Source organism: Cetorhinus maximus, chromosome 1 (assembly GCF_964194155.1).
Source record: "Cetorhinus maximus chromosome 1, sCetMax3.hap1.1, whole genome shotgun sequence".
NCBI lineage: Eukaryota > Metazoa > Chordata > Chondrichthyes > Lamniformes > Cetorhinidae > Cetorhinus > Cetorhinus maximus.
Genome location: NC_135879.1, coordinates 137,663,599 through 137,682,609, shown reverse-complemented (window position 1 = coordinate 137,682,609; position 19,011 = coordinate 137,663,599).

Genomic DNA, 19,011 nt, shown 5'->3' with positions numbered 1-19,011 from the left:
TAGGTGGAATTTTGGGAAGGCAATGGGGATCCCGACTGTTGGTTGGAGAGCCAGTGAGGCCCTTGTGTTGCCTCCTTTCTGGAAGTCCCACCTCATCCTTTGCCACTCAAGCATTTAACAGGCCAGTGGTGGGCCTTCCCCTGGGATTAAGGACCCCGGGGGCAGAAGTCCTGCCTGCTGAGAGCTGCCAACTAAACAGAGGCCAGCAGCTCTTCTGTACTCAGCAGCACCACCAGGGAGGTGGTGGCTGCTGCTGCTATGATACCCACTCGTGGTCTCAGGTCCAGGAGGGACCCAGGGACAGATGAATAATTGTGAAAAGGAGAGCGTGGGGTAAGGGCCATGGGGGAGGGGTGGAGAGGGATATCAGCAGCAAGGGCAGGGGGTTGACTCTCAGTGTGTTCACTCCATCCCCCACTTCCCGATGCTGGGTCCCTCGATCAGGCACTGACTATCTTTGAATGAGGGCTCGCAAGCAAACATGCCAGGGTTTAATTGTTGTGCTCCCTGCATAAGGAGGAGCTCATGGTGGGGAGACAGTGGCATAATGGTTATATAACTGAACTAGTCATACAAAGCCACAGGCAAATGGTCTGGGGACGTGGATTCAAATAAGGGCCTCAATTGGTAGCAGTGTGGGACAGATGCCTATGAACCTTCCCAGCACAGAAATAATCAGGGTAGAGATGAGAAGGTGGTGGGGAGCCTGCCACCTTCCTGCCTGATCAAATGCCTGGCCATCACAAATTTCACCATAGGAGGGGAGATAGGATTCTGCCCAATGAGCTGAACGATTTCTTCCTGCATTGTAAATTTCTATGACGTTATGATGCTCATTTACTTGTTACTCTAAAATTAGATTCTGAAGCAGGGTCAGCATGGCACAGAAGCAGGCCATTTGGCCCATTGAGTCCATGCCGGTCCTCTGTAGATCAATCCAGTCTGTCCAATTCCCCTATACTATCCTCGTAGCTCTGCAAGTTTATGTCCCTCAAGTGCCTAACCAATTTCCTTTTGAAATCATTAACTGAGTCCGCCTCCAACACAATTATAATCCGATCTAATGAAGAAGCTGTCATAATTATTCATTCTCACATTAAAATTGAGGGGTAGCAAAAAAGTATATAAATTCTAATTTTATTAGAAATTTGCAATTTACATTATTCAGCCTGTTGACCTCCCCTTGGTCCATACAGCTGCTTTGAAAACAGCAGTTGTGGATGTCAAGGAGCAGCTCGATGGAGAAAAGCAGATCTATAAATCTGGCCTAGATACCGAACTGGACTTGCCATTAGGGCATGAAGGAGCATTGTTGAAAAACCTGCAGGATTGATGTGGTTTTCATATCTATGGTTACTGTGGGTGTGTTGGTTTTGACTGGCTAAGTAATGACTGTGGAGACATAGGGATATCTGAACACTAACTGTTTATTGTAAGAACATAACAATTTACAGGTACACAAGGTAGAGGGTTCTCAAAATTCCCATATTTTTCATATCATCAACAAGGATATGACTTTTGCACTTTTATGGCAGAGGACCCAACTGCTGAGTTAAGTGTAGAACCCTGCAGACAGGAAGCTAGGCCCATGACATGTCCGGGCTTGTTGAGTGCAGTGTGGATTGTTGCCTGTAACCAGACAGTGAGAGGGACAGAATACGCATTCTTCCCTTTAAAACAATCAACCCAGAGAAAGACTTCATCTTACGCGAAACTAAAGCCCATCAAAATCTAGCATAAATAACTAACTACTAAGGCAGAAAGGCAGCAATCAATGCACATATGCGAACCTATCAATACTCCACATATACAATGGCTTTCAGTTCAAGACTAGTGATGGGGACAGGAAGACAATGATAAGCATCATACGAGCCCATTAAAAACAACGAGACAACAATCACCTGAAGAAGCACACCAAAATCAGACAAAGAACTAACCTTGATTTGGACTGAGATAAGAAATTCGAAAAACAGTATAACTGGGCCACCAGTTATGAAGGGGGAGGGTGAGCAGTTTTGGAGTGGTTGAAGCTGGGTTTAAGCAGGGAGAGGCAGCTGAGCCAAGCGGAGGGAGGAGATCTGGAGATTTGCAGGCCCGCAGGCAACATCACGGCGAGGGGCACGGGGTGGCAGGCCCAACCGAAGACAACAAGGCCGCAACCGCAGCCCTCCACAAAGATCGACCACCCACAACCATGCCCTCCACCCAACTGAAGAACCTTCGCAGATTCCACAGACCAGGACCACGTGGGGACGGCAGGCCCCAGAAGACACAAAGAGCGTATCCCAAAACTGCAACCGGCTTACCTGGCTGGATTTCGAACTGTCAAGGAACCGTCATTGGTGAGCATGATCCCTGACCTCTCCCAGTTCAATTTAGTTAGGTTTTGGGGGTGGAACAAGTGTAAGGGGATTAGTAGCGTGATTTTCCCTCATTATACGTGTGTTCCCCATTTTTAACTAAGTGTACTTTGTAGGTCTGCATAGTCTCAGTGTAATCCTAATGTTATAAGTTCATTTGTGACTTCAATAAACCAGTTTTTTTTTCTTGCACCAAAACCAGTTGTCTGCTGCACTTTGTCACAACACCCAAATAAGTCCAAGGTCTAGAACCCAGGGAGTGGGAGCAATTCGGACCGCTCAGAAGTCAGAGGTGAAGCTGACACACACCACCACCCCCTACAAAGGCTACAGGTTTCACTCACTCTCGGGCAACCTAGGGTAGTGAGCAGGCTGCATGAGTGGCCTTCCTTCATCTCAGTGGGCCGCAAGATTGAAATCAGGCATGTGCGCTAACCATGTTGCCATGAATAAGAATTTGTGAGGCTTGCCGGTTGAGCCATAGCAGCGCTTTGATTGGACACAGTGAGAGCGCATGGCTCTCACAGTCAATGTTGTGTGTAATCAGCATGCACCTCACTTCACGTGCCCTTGCTTTGCATGCATATCACTTTCGTAATACTGGTAGGAAAAAAACAATGTGGACGGAAACCAGCGGAATCTGGCAATCCTGCGCGTGGGCAACAATGAACAAAATGTCTCACATCCGAACTCAGAGCCTTGATGGGCCACATGTGGCCTGAAGGTCGCGGGTTGTCCACCGCTGGTCTAAGTCATGAGTTTTCTCCTTCTAGACTGCCAGTCATATGACTCTCTCTTACATCATCATGTGGGCTGCACTGTTTCTGCACTCCCATATAGTAGCCCTTTCAGCCCTGAACAGCCGAACACTACATCTCCCCCAAAGTCTTTGTTCAAACATATTTTACATTTATATTTACATCCTACCCCTTCTCCCCCAAGTCTCTGACTTCATAGATTTAGTCAGTCTGGAGGTTTCACGACTGTGCCTAGTGGTGTCCTTGTGAGGCCTGGAAGGTTGGTAGTCTCGCCTTGGAATTCTTTGCTTTGACTTGGTTGGTCTTCAGTAAGAGGTGCAGTATTTGGTGCATTGTCAGTTTGATTCTCAACATCTGGTTCTCCAAAATGTGTAATGGTAGGTTCTCCTTCCGGAATGAGGATAAGATTTCTCCTGTTCCTTTTTATTGTGTCTTCTTGGGTATGTAAGAAGTAATACCAATGTTGATCATCATCCCTTTGGATGATGACGCCTTCTCTGCTGAGGTCTCTGATCCAAACCTTGTCACCTTAGTTCAGCCTAGTTCCAGCTCAATACCTCTAGGGTTCTAGTATGGTTCCTCCTATTGTAAGTGGAATCTTGTTTTTTTTTGTAGGACTGTTCTCAGTCCTGAAACTTCTGATTCTCCTGTACTGCTAACCCTGGGACTAATTTCTAGGGCAGCTTGGGAAGCTGAGTGCGAAGCTTCTGGCCCATCAGCAGTTCAAGCAGATAAAATCCACATTGCAGTAGAGTAGACTTATATGCCAATTCCATTCCCTTGTTCTTCTTCAAAAGGGTTTTAATCATGCAAATTCCCCTTTCTGCCTTGTAGTTAGATTGGGATACCTTGGGGAACTGGTAAGGTATTGGAATCTGAAGTTCTCAGCAAAATGGGTGAATTGGTCATTGGTGAATTATGGGCTATTGCCAAACACCACCTGGCCTCTGGATGCCATGTATTGCGAATACTTCTTTCAATGACCTAATGACTAACTCTGTGGTCCTTGTGTGTAAAAGCTTCACCTCAATCCACCTGGAGAAGTGGCCGTCAATGATGAGGAAGGATCCATTCCCAGATGTTCCCATGGTCTGATAGGGAACTAGGTGGGGATAAGGGCTTCCTCTGGACTGGTTTGTGCAGCATGCCCACTTGGCAGTGTGAAATCATCTCTCTGATCGCTCTTGATATTCCCAGCCACCACACTGCAGACTGGGCTCCTTCTCTGCACTTTGTGATGTCCATGTAGCCTTGGTGGATTAATTGTAGAATCTCTGGTCAGAGTGAGACAGGAATTACCAACGGTCATCGTACACCAGCAGATCATCAATTATAGTGAAGTGTTTCCATTTTTTGGAGCATATTTTCATGACTGTTCCACAATGACACTGATGTGGCCAACCTTTCATGCATTATTGACAGATGTCAATGCAATCTTCATCCTGCACCTGCTCTTGGCATATCTGTTGTAGCTTTTCGGAGCTCGCTGTCAATAGTGTTGCTATGAATTGGGAATAGGACTCAACCTCAATGACCAGATTAACATCCTGTGTTGCAGGATGGTGGAATGTGGCCCTGGACAATGTGCCGCAGTCATTTGTAGCTTGCCCTGGACATACGTTGTCTCATGCGCGAAGTGTATTAGTTACAATTGGAATCTCTGGATCCTGGGGAGCTTTTTGGCAAGTTCCTTTTCATCCAGTATTGAGACAAATGGTTTGTGGTCTGTCTCGATGCCTACTTTCAGCCCGATGATATAGTTGGAGAATTTCTTGCAAGTCCATGTGACTGCGAGAGCCTCCTCCTCTATAACTGCATTCCTCATTCCTATGTCAGATAGTGCCCGAGACGCATAATAAACTGGTTGGCAGCACCCATCCAGTTGAAACAGGACTGCCCTTGAGTCCTGTAGTTGAGAATCGGCAGAAATTGTGGTCGGTAGGGATGGGTTGTCATGAGCCAGGATATCTGGTGAGAGCAGCGTGTCTTTAACCCTTCGGCATGCTTGCCCTTAGTGTGCATTCCAACGCCTTGCTTGAGCCATCTTTAACAGGCCTCAAGGGCTCTGTGACTTGCGCTAGGTTTGGTAGGAATTGTGCCAGCTGATTTGCCATACCCAGGAATCATTGAAGATCTGGAATGGATGGCGAGTCTGGAATTCTCTGATGGCCCTTGTTTTTTGTCGGTCCTCCATTATGCCTTTACTGCTCACAATGTGGCCTAAAAATTGAATGGACATTTTAGGGAATTCACACTTATCATTAAGAGTTAATCCTGCTTCCTGAATGTGGCTCATGTCAATTGTAAGTCTCATTTCTTCTTCCTTGACAGTTGCTCCATGGACAAGGACATCATCCATGTGGCAGATTATGCCTTTCTTGCAGGAAGGCCTTGCAGGAAGGTAGACATTGTCCACTGAAAAATTTTGGGTGCCAAGGTTATGCCAAATGGCAAACTCCGCTATTGGTATCAAGATTCGAGAACACTGTACTCTTGGAGAGCTTGGTCAAGCTGTCATCCACCGATGGCACTGGGTGGATTTCCTGTGCTATAGCCTTGTGACTTGAGTCAGGTCAACACAGATGCGAAGGAAGCCATTTGTTTTAGGAGCCAGAACCATTCTGGAACACCATTCTGTTGGCTGAGTGACGGGGGGATGGCACCCATCTTGGTCATCTTGTCAAGTTGTAGTTGGACCTGTTTCATGAATGGGTGCGGTATCTTCCCTGGTGTGAAAATGTTACAGAATTAACACATTTGATGAGCAATTTAAGATGTTAATTAAAATTAATAGGCAAACAATTACAGAATACTGCTGAACGTAAATAATTAAAAACATAGCTGCAGAATTTGAATCATAACCAGAAAGCCAGTCACAGCAAATAAGAAGTCCTTGGATTGTCTTTAGTGCTGGGAGACTGGCAGCCAGCCAGCTACCTGTATTTTTCTAGACACCCAAACAGATAATCCTCAAGGACCTTGGATTTGATAAAGAATTAAAAAATAAGGTGCTTTTCTGAGAGACAACACACAATAGACAATAGCAGTCTGCGTGACTTGAGCTGCAATTTTCTTTTAAAATATACCCCATTGTTAGGGGCCATCTTTGGACACAGGTTGAGTTCTGGCCTTGTCTGGAATTCCCTACTTTTTGAGTCAAAGGCAATTAAAAACCTTAAGAAATTATACTGGATTGTAACCATACTTATCTTTAATCAATATTTGTTTGTATATCGAAAACTGTTTATACGGGGGATTCAAATTTTGTGTGTTATCTTAAACATTCTTAACTATTTTACACATGTTATGAATAGCTGCAGTCACCATCTTTGCTATTATATAAACCTCATTTATAGACTGTAATCTAAAGGGACAGCAATAATAATGGGTGATTTTAATCTACATATAAACTGAAAAAATCAAATTGGCAGTAATAGCCTGGATGAGGGCTTTGTAGAATGCTTTTGAGAAAGTTTCTTAGAGCAGCATGTTCCGGAACCAACCAGAGAGCAGGTGATCGACTCCGGCCCTCTCCAACAACTCTTTCTCCGGTACATCGATGATTGCTTCGGTGCTGCTTCACGCTCTCGTCTGGATCTGGAAAAATTTATTAATTTTGCTTCAAATTTCCACCCCTCCATCATTTTCACATGGTCCATCTCTGACACTTCCCTTCCCTTCTTTGACCTCTCTGTCTCAATTTCTGGTGATAGACTGTCCACCAATATTCATTACAAGCCTACCGACGCCCACAGCTAGCTCGACTACAGCTCCTCACACCCCGCTTCCTATAAGGACTCCATCCCATTCTCTCAGTTCCTTCGCCTCCGTCGCATCTGTTCTGATGATGCCACTTTCAAAAACAGTTCCTCTGACATGTCTTCCTTCTTCCTTAACCAAGGTTTTCCACCCACGGTAGTTGACAGGGCCTTCAACCGTGTCCGGCCCATCTCCCGCGCATCCGCCCTCACACCTTCCTCTCCCTCCCAGAACCATGATAAGGCCCCCCTTGTCCTCACTTATCACCCCAACAGCCTCCACGTTCAAAGGATCATCCTCCGCTATTTCCGCCAACTCCAGCATGATGCCACCACCAAACACATCTTCCCTTCACCCCCCCTGGCGGCATTCTGCAGGGATCGTTCCTTCCGGAACACCCTGGTCCACTCCTCCATCACCCCCTACACCTTAACCCCATCCCACGGCACTTTCCCATGCAACCGCAGAAGGTGCAACACCTGCCCCTTTACTTCCCCTCTCCTCACCTTCCAAGGGCCCAAACACTCCCTTCAAGTGAAGCAGCATTTCACTTGCACTTCCCTCAATTTAGTCTACTGCATTCGTTGCTCCCAATGCAGTTTCCTCTACATTGGAGAGACCAAACGCAGACTGGATGACCGCTTTGCGGAACACTTTCGGTCTGTCCGCAAGCATGACCCAGACCTCCCTGTCATTTGCTATTTCAACACTCCACCCTGCTCTCATGCCCACATGTCCGTCCTTGGCCTGCTGCAATGTTCCAGTGAAGCTCAACGCAAACTGGAGGAACAGCACCTCATCTTCCGACTAGGCACTTTACAGCCTTCCGGACTGAATATTGAGTTCAACAATTTTAGATCATGAACTCTCCCCTCCATCCCCACCCCCTTTCTGATACCCCCCATTTTTTTTTCTGTCCAATAATTTATATAGATTTTTCTTTTCCCACCTATTTCCATAATTTTTAAATGTATTTCCATCCATTGTTTTATCTCTACCATTTAGCCTATTTTGATCCCTTCCCCCCAGCCCACCCCCACGAGGGCTATCTGTAACTTGCTTGTCCTGCTTTCTACCCTTAATATCAGTTATTAGCACATTCCTTTAGATAATATCACCACCTTCAACACCTCTTTGTCCTTTTGTCTATGACATCTTTTGGCTATCTCCACCTATCACTGGCCCTCTATCCAGCTCTATCTGTCCCACCCCCCTTAAACCAGCTTATATTTCACCTCTTTTCTATTTTTACTCAGTTCTGTTGAAGAGCCATACGGACTCGAAACGTTAACTGTGTTCCTCTCCGCAGACGCTGCCAGACCTGCTGAGTTTTTCCAGGTATTTTTATTTTTGTTTTGGATTTCCAGCATCCGCAGTTTTTTGCTTTTATTTAAGAGAGCAGGTTATATTAGACTTGGTATTCTGTAATATGACAGGACTAATTAATGACTTCAAAATAAAGGCACCCTAAGGTAGCAGTGACTACAATATGATTGAATTTTACATTCAGTTTGAAAGGGAGAAGAATGGGCCTAAGACTAATATCTTAAGCTTAAATAAGGGCAACTATGTGTGCATGAAAGCTGAGCTAGCTGAAGTGAACTGGGATACTAGGCTAGAGGATAGATCAATAGAGAAGCAGTGGCAGACATTTAAGGGTATATTTCAGAGTATTCAAAATAAGTATATTCCTATTATTAAGAAAAATTCTAAGACAAAGACCTTAGATCTGTGGTTAACTAAAGAAGTTAAGAAAAGCATCAAACTTAAGGAAAAAGCATATAACTCTGCAAAGATGAGCAGCAGGACAGATGATAGGTCAGAATATAGAGAACAGCAGAGAATGACTAAAATATTAACCAGGAGAAAGAAATTAGAGCATGAGAGGTAGCTAGCTAGAAATGTAAGAATGGATAGCAAGAGTTTCTACAGGTATTCAAAAAGGAAAAGAGTAAGTAAAGTGAGTATTGGTTCTCTAGAGAGTGACAGTGGGGATAGAATATATATTGAGGTATATTATAGCAGAATAAATTGTTATGAAATTTCCTAACATTAGCTATTAGAATTATAACTTAGAATTCTAGAATATTGTTTTTACAAGTGGGTTCACAAGGATATAGATCTGAGACTACAACCCTTTTGTACTTATTGAATAGATGTTTATTGTTAAATCCAATTAAGAACATAAGGACATAAAAAATTAGGAACAGGTGTAGACTATTTGGTCCCTTGAGCCTGCTCCGCCATTCAATAAGACCATGGCTGATCTTCTTGTGTTTCGAACTCCTGTCTAACCCTGATAACCTTTGATTCCCTTGCCTAACAGAATCTATCTACCTCTGCCTTAAAAGTATTTGATGACCCCATTTCCATCACTTTCTGAGGCAGAGAATTCCAAAGTTGCACAACCCTCTGGGAGAAAAAAATTCTCCTCATCTCTGTCCTAAAAGGTCCTCCCCTAATTTTAAAACAGTGTCCCCTAGTTCTGGACTCACCCAGAAGAGGAAACAACCTTTCGACATTCACCTTGTCAAGGCCATTCAGGATCTTATATACTTAAATCAAATCACCCTTCACTCTTTTAAACTCCAGTGAAAACAAACCCATTCTGTCCAACCTTTCCTCAAAAGACAACCCACTCATTCCAGGTATCAATTTAGTAAACCTCCTTTGAACTGCCTCCAATGCATTTACATTCTTCCTTATATAGAGACCAAAACTGCACACAATATTCGAGGTGTGGTCTCACCAATGCCCTGTATAACTGAAGCATAACATCCTTACTTTTATGTTCAATTCCTCTTGAAATAAAGGATAGCATTCCATTAGCCTTCTTAATTACTTGCTTTACCTGCATACTAACTTTTTGTGACTCATATTAGGACACCCAGATCCCTCTGCACTTCAGAATTATGCAGCCATTCTCCATTTAAGTAATATTCTGCTTTTTGTTTTTCTTGCCAAAGTGAACAACTTCACATTTTCCCACATTAAACTGCATTTGCCTGATCTTTGCCCACTCACTCAACCTATCTATATCCATCTGCAACCTCCTTATGTCCTCTTCACAACACACTTTCCTACCTATCTTTGCGTCATCTGCAAATTTTGATACCATGCCTTCATTCCCCTCATCTAAGTCATTGATGTAAATCATAAAAAGTTGAGGCCCCAGCACAGACCCATGTGGGACCCTATTTGTCACATTCTGCCAATCCAAAAAAGACCCATTTATGCATACTCTCTGCTTTCTGCCAGCCAGCCAATCTTCTATCCATGCTAATATGTTACCCCTACACCATGCACTTTTATTTTCTGTAATAACCTTTGATATGGAACCTTATCAAATGCCTTCTGGAAATCCAAGTGCAGTTTGTCTACACACTCCTCTTTATCCACTGCGCATGTTACTCCTTCAAAAAACGCCAATAAATTAGTTAAACATGGTCACAAAACCATGCTGACTCTACCCAATTGCCTTGAGTTCTTCTAAGTACCCAGCTATAACCTCCCTAATGATTGATTCTAACAACTTCCCCACAACAGATGTCAAGCAATAGTTTCCTGTTTTCTGTCTCCCTCCCTTCTTGAATGGAGGTGTTATATTTGCTACTTTCCAATCTGATGGAACCTTTCCAGAATCTAGCGAATTTTGGAAAATTAACACCAGTGCATCGACTACCTCATTAGCCACCTCTTTTAAGACCCTAGGATGTAGTTCATCGGGACCCGGAAATGTGCCCACCCGCAGCTCCATCAATTTGCTCAGTACCGTTTCCCTAGCGATTTCAATTTCACAAAGTTCCTTTCTCCCGTTCACCTCCTGATTTGCAGCTATTACTGGATTTTTTTTGTATATCTCTATAGTGAACACAGAAGCAAAATATTTGTTCATTTCTTCCGCCATTTCCTTATTATCAACTATTATTGCCCCACTGTCACTCTCAAGAGGACCAGCACTCACTTTACTTACTCTTTTCCTGTTTAAATACCTGTAGAAACTCTTGCTATCCATTTTTACATTTCTAGCTAGCTTCCTCTCATACTCAATTTCTTTCTCCTGGTTAACCTTTTAGTCATTCTCTGCTGTTTTTTATATTCTGTTCCATCATCTGATTGATTAAAGCCTCCTCCTAGTATGATGTTAGCATATGGTGTCTGACTTTGGATTCTTTTCAATGATTTATTGAATTCCTCAACTGTATCTTTATTATCATGTTTTAGTTTATAGGCTGTTCCTATGATAACTGTACATCTCCCTTTGATTTCTAATTGATTCTATAATACTTCAATACTCATTACTACTAAGGCCTTTCTGCCCTGTTGTGGCAAGTTCAGTCCCACAATCTTTTCGGACTCCTCCATGGCCATCTGTTTGCCTGTCTTCCTGAAAAACTGTGTAACCTTTTGGGAAAACTTCAGAGTTGGCAACAGGTGGCTGTAGCCTTGTTTCTGTCCCTTGAATAATATCTGGATCATGTGGCTTTATTAGTACTTCCAAATCAGCTGTTTTATTCCGTATGCTTTGAAAGTTCACCGTTGGGGAACAATGAGTTTCTTTCTGATCTGAGGCCTTTAAATCGATCCTGGTGATTGTCTTGAAATCGAGTCTTCTAGCTGTTTGATGAGCCTTTTGTATCCCTTCTTTACCTTTTTGCAGGCCCACTCAACAATAGCTCTAAAACTGAAGTTCATTGTAGCAAACAATGCAAGCTCTTCAATCTAATGACACATTAAATGATGTGCACAGAAATTCAGGCAGGATTTTGCTTCATTCTATCACCATTGAATAATCATCAGTCCTCTTGGTGATGCAGCAATTCAATGTCCTTTAAAATAGCCAGCAAATGTCTTATCCATCTCAGCTCTGATACCGGGCAATCTCACAGCTGGTAAGCTTACTGCAACTGCGATCTCTTTGTTCTTGTCTTTTAAAGAGCCTTTTATCATTTTCTTCTCCAGTTGTGAAAAGAAGCACACATTTGTACAAAGACTCAGGATGGAAAGTGCATACCAAAATCCATTTGATAGCCCCCAAAAACAGGCATATGGATTGCAAAGCACAATTAACTGTACCCATTGCTTCCGATGCATGCAGCACAGTAACTTCATGCTGTCTGCTAAATTGTATGATTGTTCCGAGCAACCAGTGCTAAATGGCTGCATGCTTCATCAAAGAGGCCAAGGACTGGATGTTATAAGGCCTTTGGGGTGGTCTGGGAGGCAGGGAGGCTGGCAATATGATATGGAATATAATGGATGACATGCCCACAATCATAACGCTGCCATGCCATCTTGCCAGTGGCGGAAATAGTGGTGGACAGTGCTGCTGCCCGGAACTCAACTGAGCCACTTAAGTGGCCAATTTAGAGCCTCTACCTACCTCTGCTGGCATTTAACTCGTGGTGGGGGGTGGGGGACTGGTCCTAAGCCAGCCGGAAAGAGCCCCAGGTGCACCCTGGTGGCCATGCTCCACAGGCTGGGGGCCCTTGACCTTGGACACTCTTTGTAGAAGTGCCTCCCCCAGCATCAGTGGTGACCCCCATGGCAACAGCACCATTTGTCCTCACCAACATTCCACTCCCCCCACCCCCTCCAGGGACTGCCTTAAGTAGGTGCTGAACTGTTTGGGGAAGAGAGGTTGAGCAGGAGGAACAGTGAATTATGGTGTAATATCGCAGAGAGCATGCTCCAAGATACTTTGATGCTGCACTGAATGCCTTGCTGGAGGAGAGGAGAGGAGGTGAGATGTGATCTATCCACAGGGGGTCAGGAGGTTGCCCAGACAAACTGGTGAAAGCAACAGGATCAGATGAAGGTGGCCACCAATGCCAGGAGTCAAGCTCTGAATTCCTGGATTCAATGCTGCAAAGCGTTCAGTGACCTCACACAAATGGTCAAGGTCAGTGAATGTATCTTCAAATGCCAAATGCCACCAGTGCACAACTAACACTGTTCAATGCACCACACCTCCATCACTCAACTACAAACAATCTTTATTAATCACCACTCATACCTAACATTTTTATGCTTCACCTCCCCATCACACACTTCAAGCCACACAGCCACATCTTATAATTTACACACTGCTAACTATTCAACCATGGCAGCCACATCACATAGGCACATTGCACCACACTGACACACTTCCCCAAAGTGGACAATAACCAAAGGCAGAAACAGCAAATCAGCAGGGTACAACCACGGTATGTTTTTACCCCAAAGGAGGAAACACTGGACGCCATCATTGGAATGCCCATTGTTAAAGCCATAGCCAGCAGCAGGGCTGAAACCATCAAAGATGATAGTATGCTCATACCTAATCCTCCCTCTCACATCCCATTTACCCCTCGTTCCACAATCTCTTCTGATCTACAAGGTGTGAATGGTGTAAGCATGCACCTCTTACTTTCCCCTGTCTTTCTCCACCATAACTCTACCCTTGCCATTTTCTTATTTCAAATACCCAAGAACTGTACTCTATAACAGTGCCAGTGTTGGAGCTTAGCTAAGGGCACACCATGTTCTGGAGCACAAATCTTCGTTATAACCGCCGGGATGTTCTCAGGGCCCATAACTTTTGCAATATCCAGTATCAGTGAATCGAATTGGCTGAAGATTGTCATCTGTGATTTTTTTTTTAAATTATTCATTCATAGGATCAGGGTGTCATTGGCTAGGCCAGCATTTATTGCCCATCCCTGATTGCCCTTGAGAACTGAGCGGCTTGCTAGGCCATTTCAGAGGGCATTTAAGAGTCAACCACATTGCTGTGGGTCTGGAATCACATGAAGGCCAAACCAGGTAAGGACGGCAGATCTCCTTCCCTAAAGGACATTAGTGAACCAGCTGGGTTTTTATAACAATTGACAATGGTCATCACTAGACTTTTAATTCTAGATTTTTTATTGATTGCAAATTTCACCATCTGCTGTGACGGCACTTGAACCCAGGTCCCCAGAGCAATACCCTGGGTCAATATAATATAAAAGCAACATACTGCAGACGCTGGAAATCTGAAATAAAGACCAAAAGTGCTGGAAAAGCTCAGCAGGTCTGGCAGCACCTGTGGAGAGAGAAACAGAGTTAATGTTTCGAGTCCGTATGACTCTCCTTCAAAACGAAAGAGAAGTAGAAATGTGATGGATTTTATACTGTATAAGAGGGGGTGGAGCATGCGGAGCAAAATAGAAGGTCAGAGATAGGTAGGAACTAAGGAGAGATTGACAAAGATGTCATGGGCGCAAGACAAAGGGAGTGTTAATGATAATGGTAAAGAGTAAAGGTGGCATAAAGGTAAGAGCACCCTCTGTGAAAGCACAAAATAGAAACCAGTGACAGATGGCCCTGTGTGGTTGGTGGTTGGTGGTGGGAGGGGGGGTGGCGGGGGTGGGTGGGGGGGGGGTGGGGGGGGGTTGGCGGTGGTAGTTGGGGCTGGGGGAAAAAGGATATATTATAGATATGTGTGTATATATATATATATAATAAAATACATAGATAGATAGATGAATGAATGAATAAATATGTAATTAAATAAACATACATGTATAAAATGACAATAACAAGGATCATTTAAAAAAATTGATTAAAAAAAAGAGTAAAGATAGAGGAGAAAGTTCATGGTCTTGGAGTTGTTGAACTCGATGTTAAGTCCGGAAGGCTGTAAAGTGCCTCGTCGGAAGATGAGGTGCTGTTCCTCCAGTTTGCGTTGAGCTTCACTGGAACATTGCAGCAGGCCAAAGACGGACATGTGGGCATGAGAGCAGGGTGGTGTGTTGAAATGGCAAGCGACAGGGAGGTCTGGGTCATGCTTCTAGACTGTGCAAAGGTGTTCTGTAAAGTGGTCATCCAGTCTGCGTTTATTCTCCCCAGTGTAGAGGAGACCGCATTGGGAGCAGCAAATACAGTAGACCAAATTGAGGGAAGTGTAAGCGAAGCACTGCTTCATCTGAAAGGAGTGTTTGGGCCCTTGGACGGTGAGGAGGGGGGAAGTAAAGGGGCAGGTGTTGCACCTTCTGCGGTTGCATGGGAAGGTGCCATGGGAGGGGGTTGAGGTGTAGGGGGTGATGGAGGAGTGGACCAGGGTGTCCCGAAGGGAATGATCCCTGCGGAATGCCGCTAGGAGGGGTGAAGGGAAGATGTGTTTGGTGGTGGCATCATGCTGGAGTTGGCAGAAATAGCGGAGGATGATCCTTTGAATACGAGGGCTGGTGGGGTTAAAAGTGAGGGCAAGAGGGACCATGTCATGGTTCTGGGAGGGAGAGGAAGGGGTGAGGGCAGAGGTTTGGGAAATGTGTCAAACACGACTGAGGGCCCTGTCTACCACAGTGGAGGGAAACCTTGGTTAAGGAAGAAGGGAGGCATGTCAGAAGCGCTGTTTTGGAAAGTGGGATCATTGGAACAGTTGCAACTGAGGTGAAGGAACTGAGAGAATGGGATGGAGTCCTTACAGGAAGCAGGGTGTGAGGAGCTGTAGTCGAGTTAGCTGTGGGAATCAGTGGGCTTGTAATGAATATTGATAGACAGTCTATCACCAGAAATGGAGACAGAGAGGTCAAGGAAGAGAAGGAAAGTGTCAGATATGGACTATGAGAAGGTGAGGGAGTGGTGGAAATTGGAAACAACATTGATAAAACTTTCCAGGTCCAGATGAGATCATGAAGCGGCACTGATGCAGTCATCGATGTACCGAAATAAGAGCTGTGGGAAGGGGCCTGAATAGGGCTGGAACAAGGAATGTTCCACACACCCTAAGGTATAACTGGGCCCATGCGGGTATCTATAACCACACCATTTATTTGGAGGAAGTGAGACAAGTTAAAGGAGAAATTGTTCAGCGAGAGAACAAGTTCAACTACACAGAGGTGGTGGTGGATAAGGGTTGTTCGGGCCTCTGTTCATGGAAGAAGCGGAGAGCCCACAAACCATCCTGGTGGGGGATGGAAGTGTAGAAGGATTGGATGTGCATGGTGAAGAGGAGGCAGTTAGTTGCAGGAAACTGGAAATTGTTGATATGACGTAGGGCATCAGAGGGGTCGTGAATGTACCCTGGGTCTCTGGACTCCTAGTCTACCCCTATCTGTGATGCTGGGGACCTTAGGAGGAGGTGGAGAATGATCATCCACCTGGCACTTCTGGCTGAAGGTGGTTGCAAATATTTTGCAAATGCCTTGTCCTTTGCATTGATGTGCTGGGCTCTCCCATCATTGAGGATGGGGATATTTGTTAGGCTTCCTCTTTTGGTTAGTTGTTTAATTGTCCACCACCATTCACAACTGGTTGTAGCAGAACTGCAGAGCTTTTATCAATAGCATGCTGTTTTCACTGTTTAGAATTCATTGTAATCCTCTGCCGGCCAGGGCCCGACCCTAACACACCTAAAATTGGGTCAAATGATGTTGGGCGTTCTCGCGCGCAACATTATGGTTGGTGGGAGTGCGTGGGTGTCGCAAGTACTCCCGCCATCAATTAAGTGGTCAATTAAGCCCATTAAGGAGGTAATTGTCAGAGATTTTACGTGGCCCATCCACTTTTACAGTTGGCGCATGGGCCAATCGGCCAGGCAGCCTTCGCTAAAAACTCCATCCAGGGTGGGATGAAATTTCTGGGGTTAAATAAATTAAAAGGTGTTTGAGGGTTGATGTGCTATGTAGTCTGCTGCCAGGTGCTTGCATTTAGAGTATTGTAACAGTTTGCAGCAGTTTATTGAGCTCATTTCATTTTTAAATTACTGCAGCTCCCTGAGGCAACTCCACAGCAGCCATCAGCCTTCAGGGAGCGTGAGCCCACACCCTCCCTTCTCTCGACGCCCGCCCTCTCCCTGCACCCTCCCAGCAGTGCTGAGTATTTTTTGGTGAATTTCACGCTGGCTGGCCGTTAATTGGTTCTGTCTGTGTGATTTAATTGAATTAGAATCATATAGACTGCACGCTTGAAATTATCAAAAGAAGTTAGGGGTAAAAGACATTTGGAAATGCTAGTGAGTAAACATGGATGAGCGCTTAGCATGTAGGGTGTGAAGGAAATTTGCATTTTTAGATAAGTGAAGGGGTTGTTTGTGATTCAAAGGGATGATAGGATGTTTACAACTAACAAGATAAGCAAGACCAAGCAGCATGTTTATTTTTCTCAAAGGTACTGACCATATTGGCAACATGAAAGATTTTTATATTATGGGAAAAGTAAATTTCCAAAGACATAGAACAATGGAATTTACAGATTAAAGAAAGAGAAACATATATAAATAAAGTTATGTTGGGAGGCCATGTAAGATCTAAAATGACCGTGTAAAACAACCTTGGGAAGCCTCCAGCCACTTTTGTAGAGGTTTGTTGTGTCCAGTAACCAAAGGTGGAAGAAAGCCTTTGGAATTCCACTGTCGAATGGGAGCTGTGGAAAACTTGCTGACTTGCCTATTTAAATTTGAAACACATTTTGGGACTGTTGCCTTAAAGGGGATGTATAGTTGGGAATCAGGTTAATAAGGGATTTTAGGCTTTGTTATAGTATTATGTAACTGTAATCTTATGTATATGCTTGAAATATTTTCTTTGTTAATAAATGTTTTAATTTAATTTTTAAAATATCTAAAGGTGCTAATGGACTTGTTACTTCTGAAATCAGTACACAAATCTTTTCGTAATAAATACAAATTGCAATACTGCTGTGATAGCGTGGCCAAGTTTCCCTTGTGGATTTGGTCCGGCTGGCATGTATCACATGCCACATCATAACAATTTCAAAATATGGATAGGATTGGGTTGGGTAGGAAGCTAAAATGTTAAAGATCTGAAACAGGTACACAACCCACCTCAAAGTTCACACTCCTTCCACCCCCATCCCACCCTCTGCCACTTCCCACCCCTCCACCGTCCAACTACCACTTCAGATTTTAACACAGGCATCGTGAGAACAGGTGACCAATCTGCTTTCCGGAGGCAGGTCATTCACTTATATCTTTAAAGGATACTGTGTAGTTCTATTTTTACAGGGTTTTTATTTTTAGTCCATGTCAGTTAAATTTCCCTGGCCTCAGGAAGTATAGCAGATAGATGGTGGTGTGAAGATTTGAAACCATCAGGTAACAGTCTTCACAGCACCACTTGTGGGCCAAGTTTTCTCTATGTTCAGTATGGAACCCTGTAAACAATCTTCTCCCCATGCTCACTAGCCCCTCTATGATCGCCAACACCCCACTGCAACACTGACCACCCCACCATTACTGACACCTGATCTGACAGCGCTCCCCGACCTTCCTGAACCCACCCAATTCTTCCACTTAATCTTGGACACCACCCCCCCACCCCACCTCCCCAATTCCATGACAATCCTTTCCAACCGTCTCAACCATGCTTGACCCACCCTCTACAATTTCTACTCCCAACAACCACTAAACTTAGCTGCACCTGGACTGTGGCATTGTGCTGCAAGATTTAACTCGACAGGCAGCCAAGTCAGTTAAACAGGTTGGCATCTGGGTGGGGAATCTGTTTGAGAAAAGAAAACATGCACCTCATGGAGTTCAGCTCTGTGGCTAAGTTCTTCCCCTACCTACAAAACCCGGTTCTAATAAATTTCAGGTCCAACTGGGTGCATGTGGCTGCATTAGTAGCTTGTCATTGCCACATTTCCATTCCATCCTCTGGCAGGCATTCAAAATGTCCCTATAGCCTTCTGTTATATATTATGTTGCCAGCAGACATCTGCACGACTTCAGGCAATAACAATGGCCACCGGTGCCCACACTGCTGGCAACATGGGAGCATCAATTTTTAGAGCCAAAATACTTGCACTGAAGTGCAGTGGGACATGAGCCTTGAATAAATTAAACTGCAGGCATACTTAGCAGATATAATGTTCCAAAGTCTGTGCGACTTGCCTATGTGTCTTTATGCACATGAGAAGTTTGGACGAAAGCCATGAGTTATTTTCTGAACATTCTTTTAAATGATCAGAAAATCAGACACAGTGCATGCCCAAATTACTGACCTGCGCCCCTGGTTGGCAAGGCTCCACACCAAGGTATGAAATCATAACATCCCATCAGTTGCATTGAAGAGAAAGAAAATGAAAATTTTTTCAGTGGTTAATTTAGGAATTTCTGAAGTGGAATATAAGCAGTGCAGACACAAAAG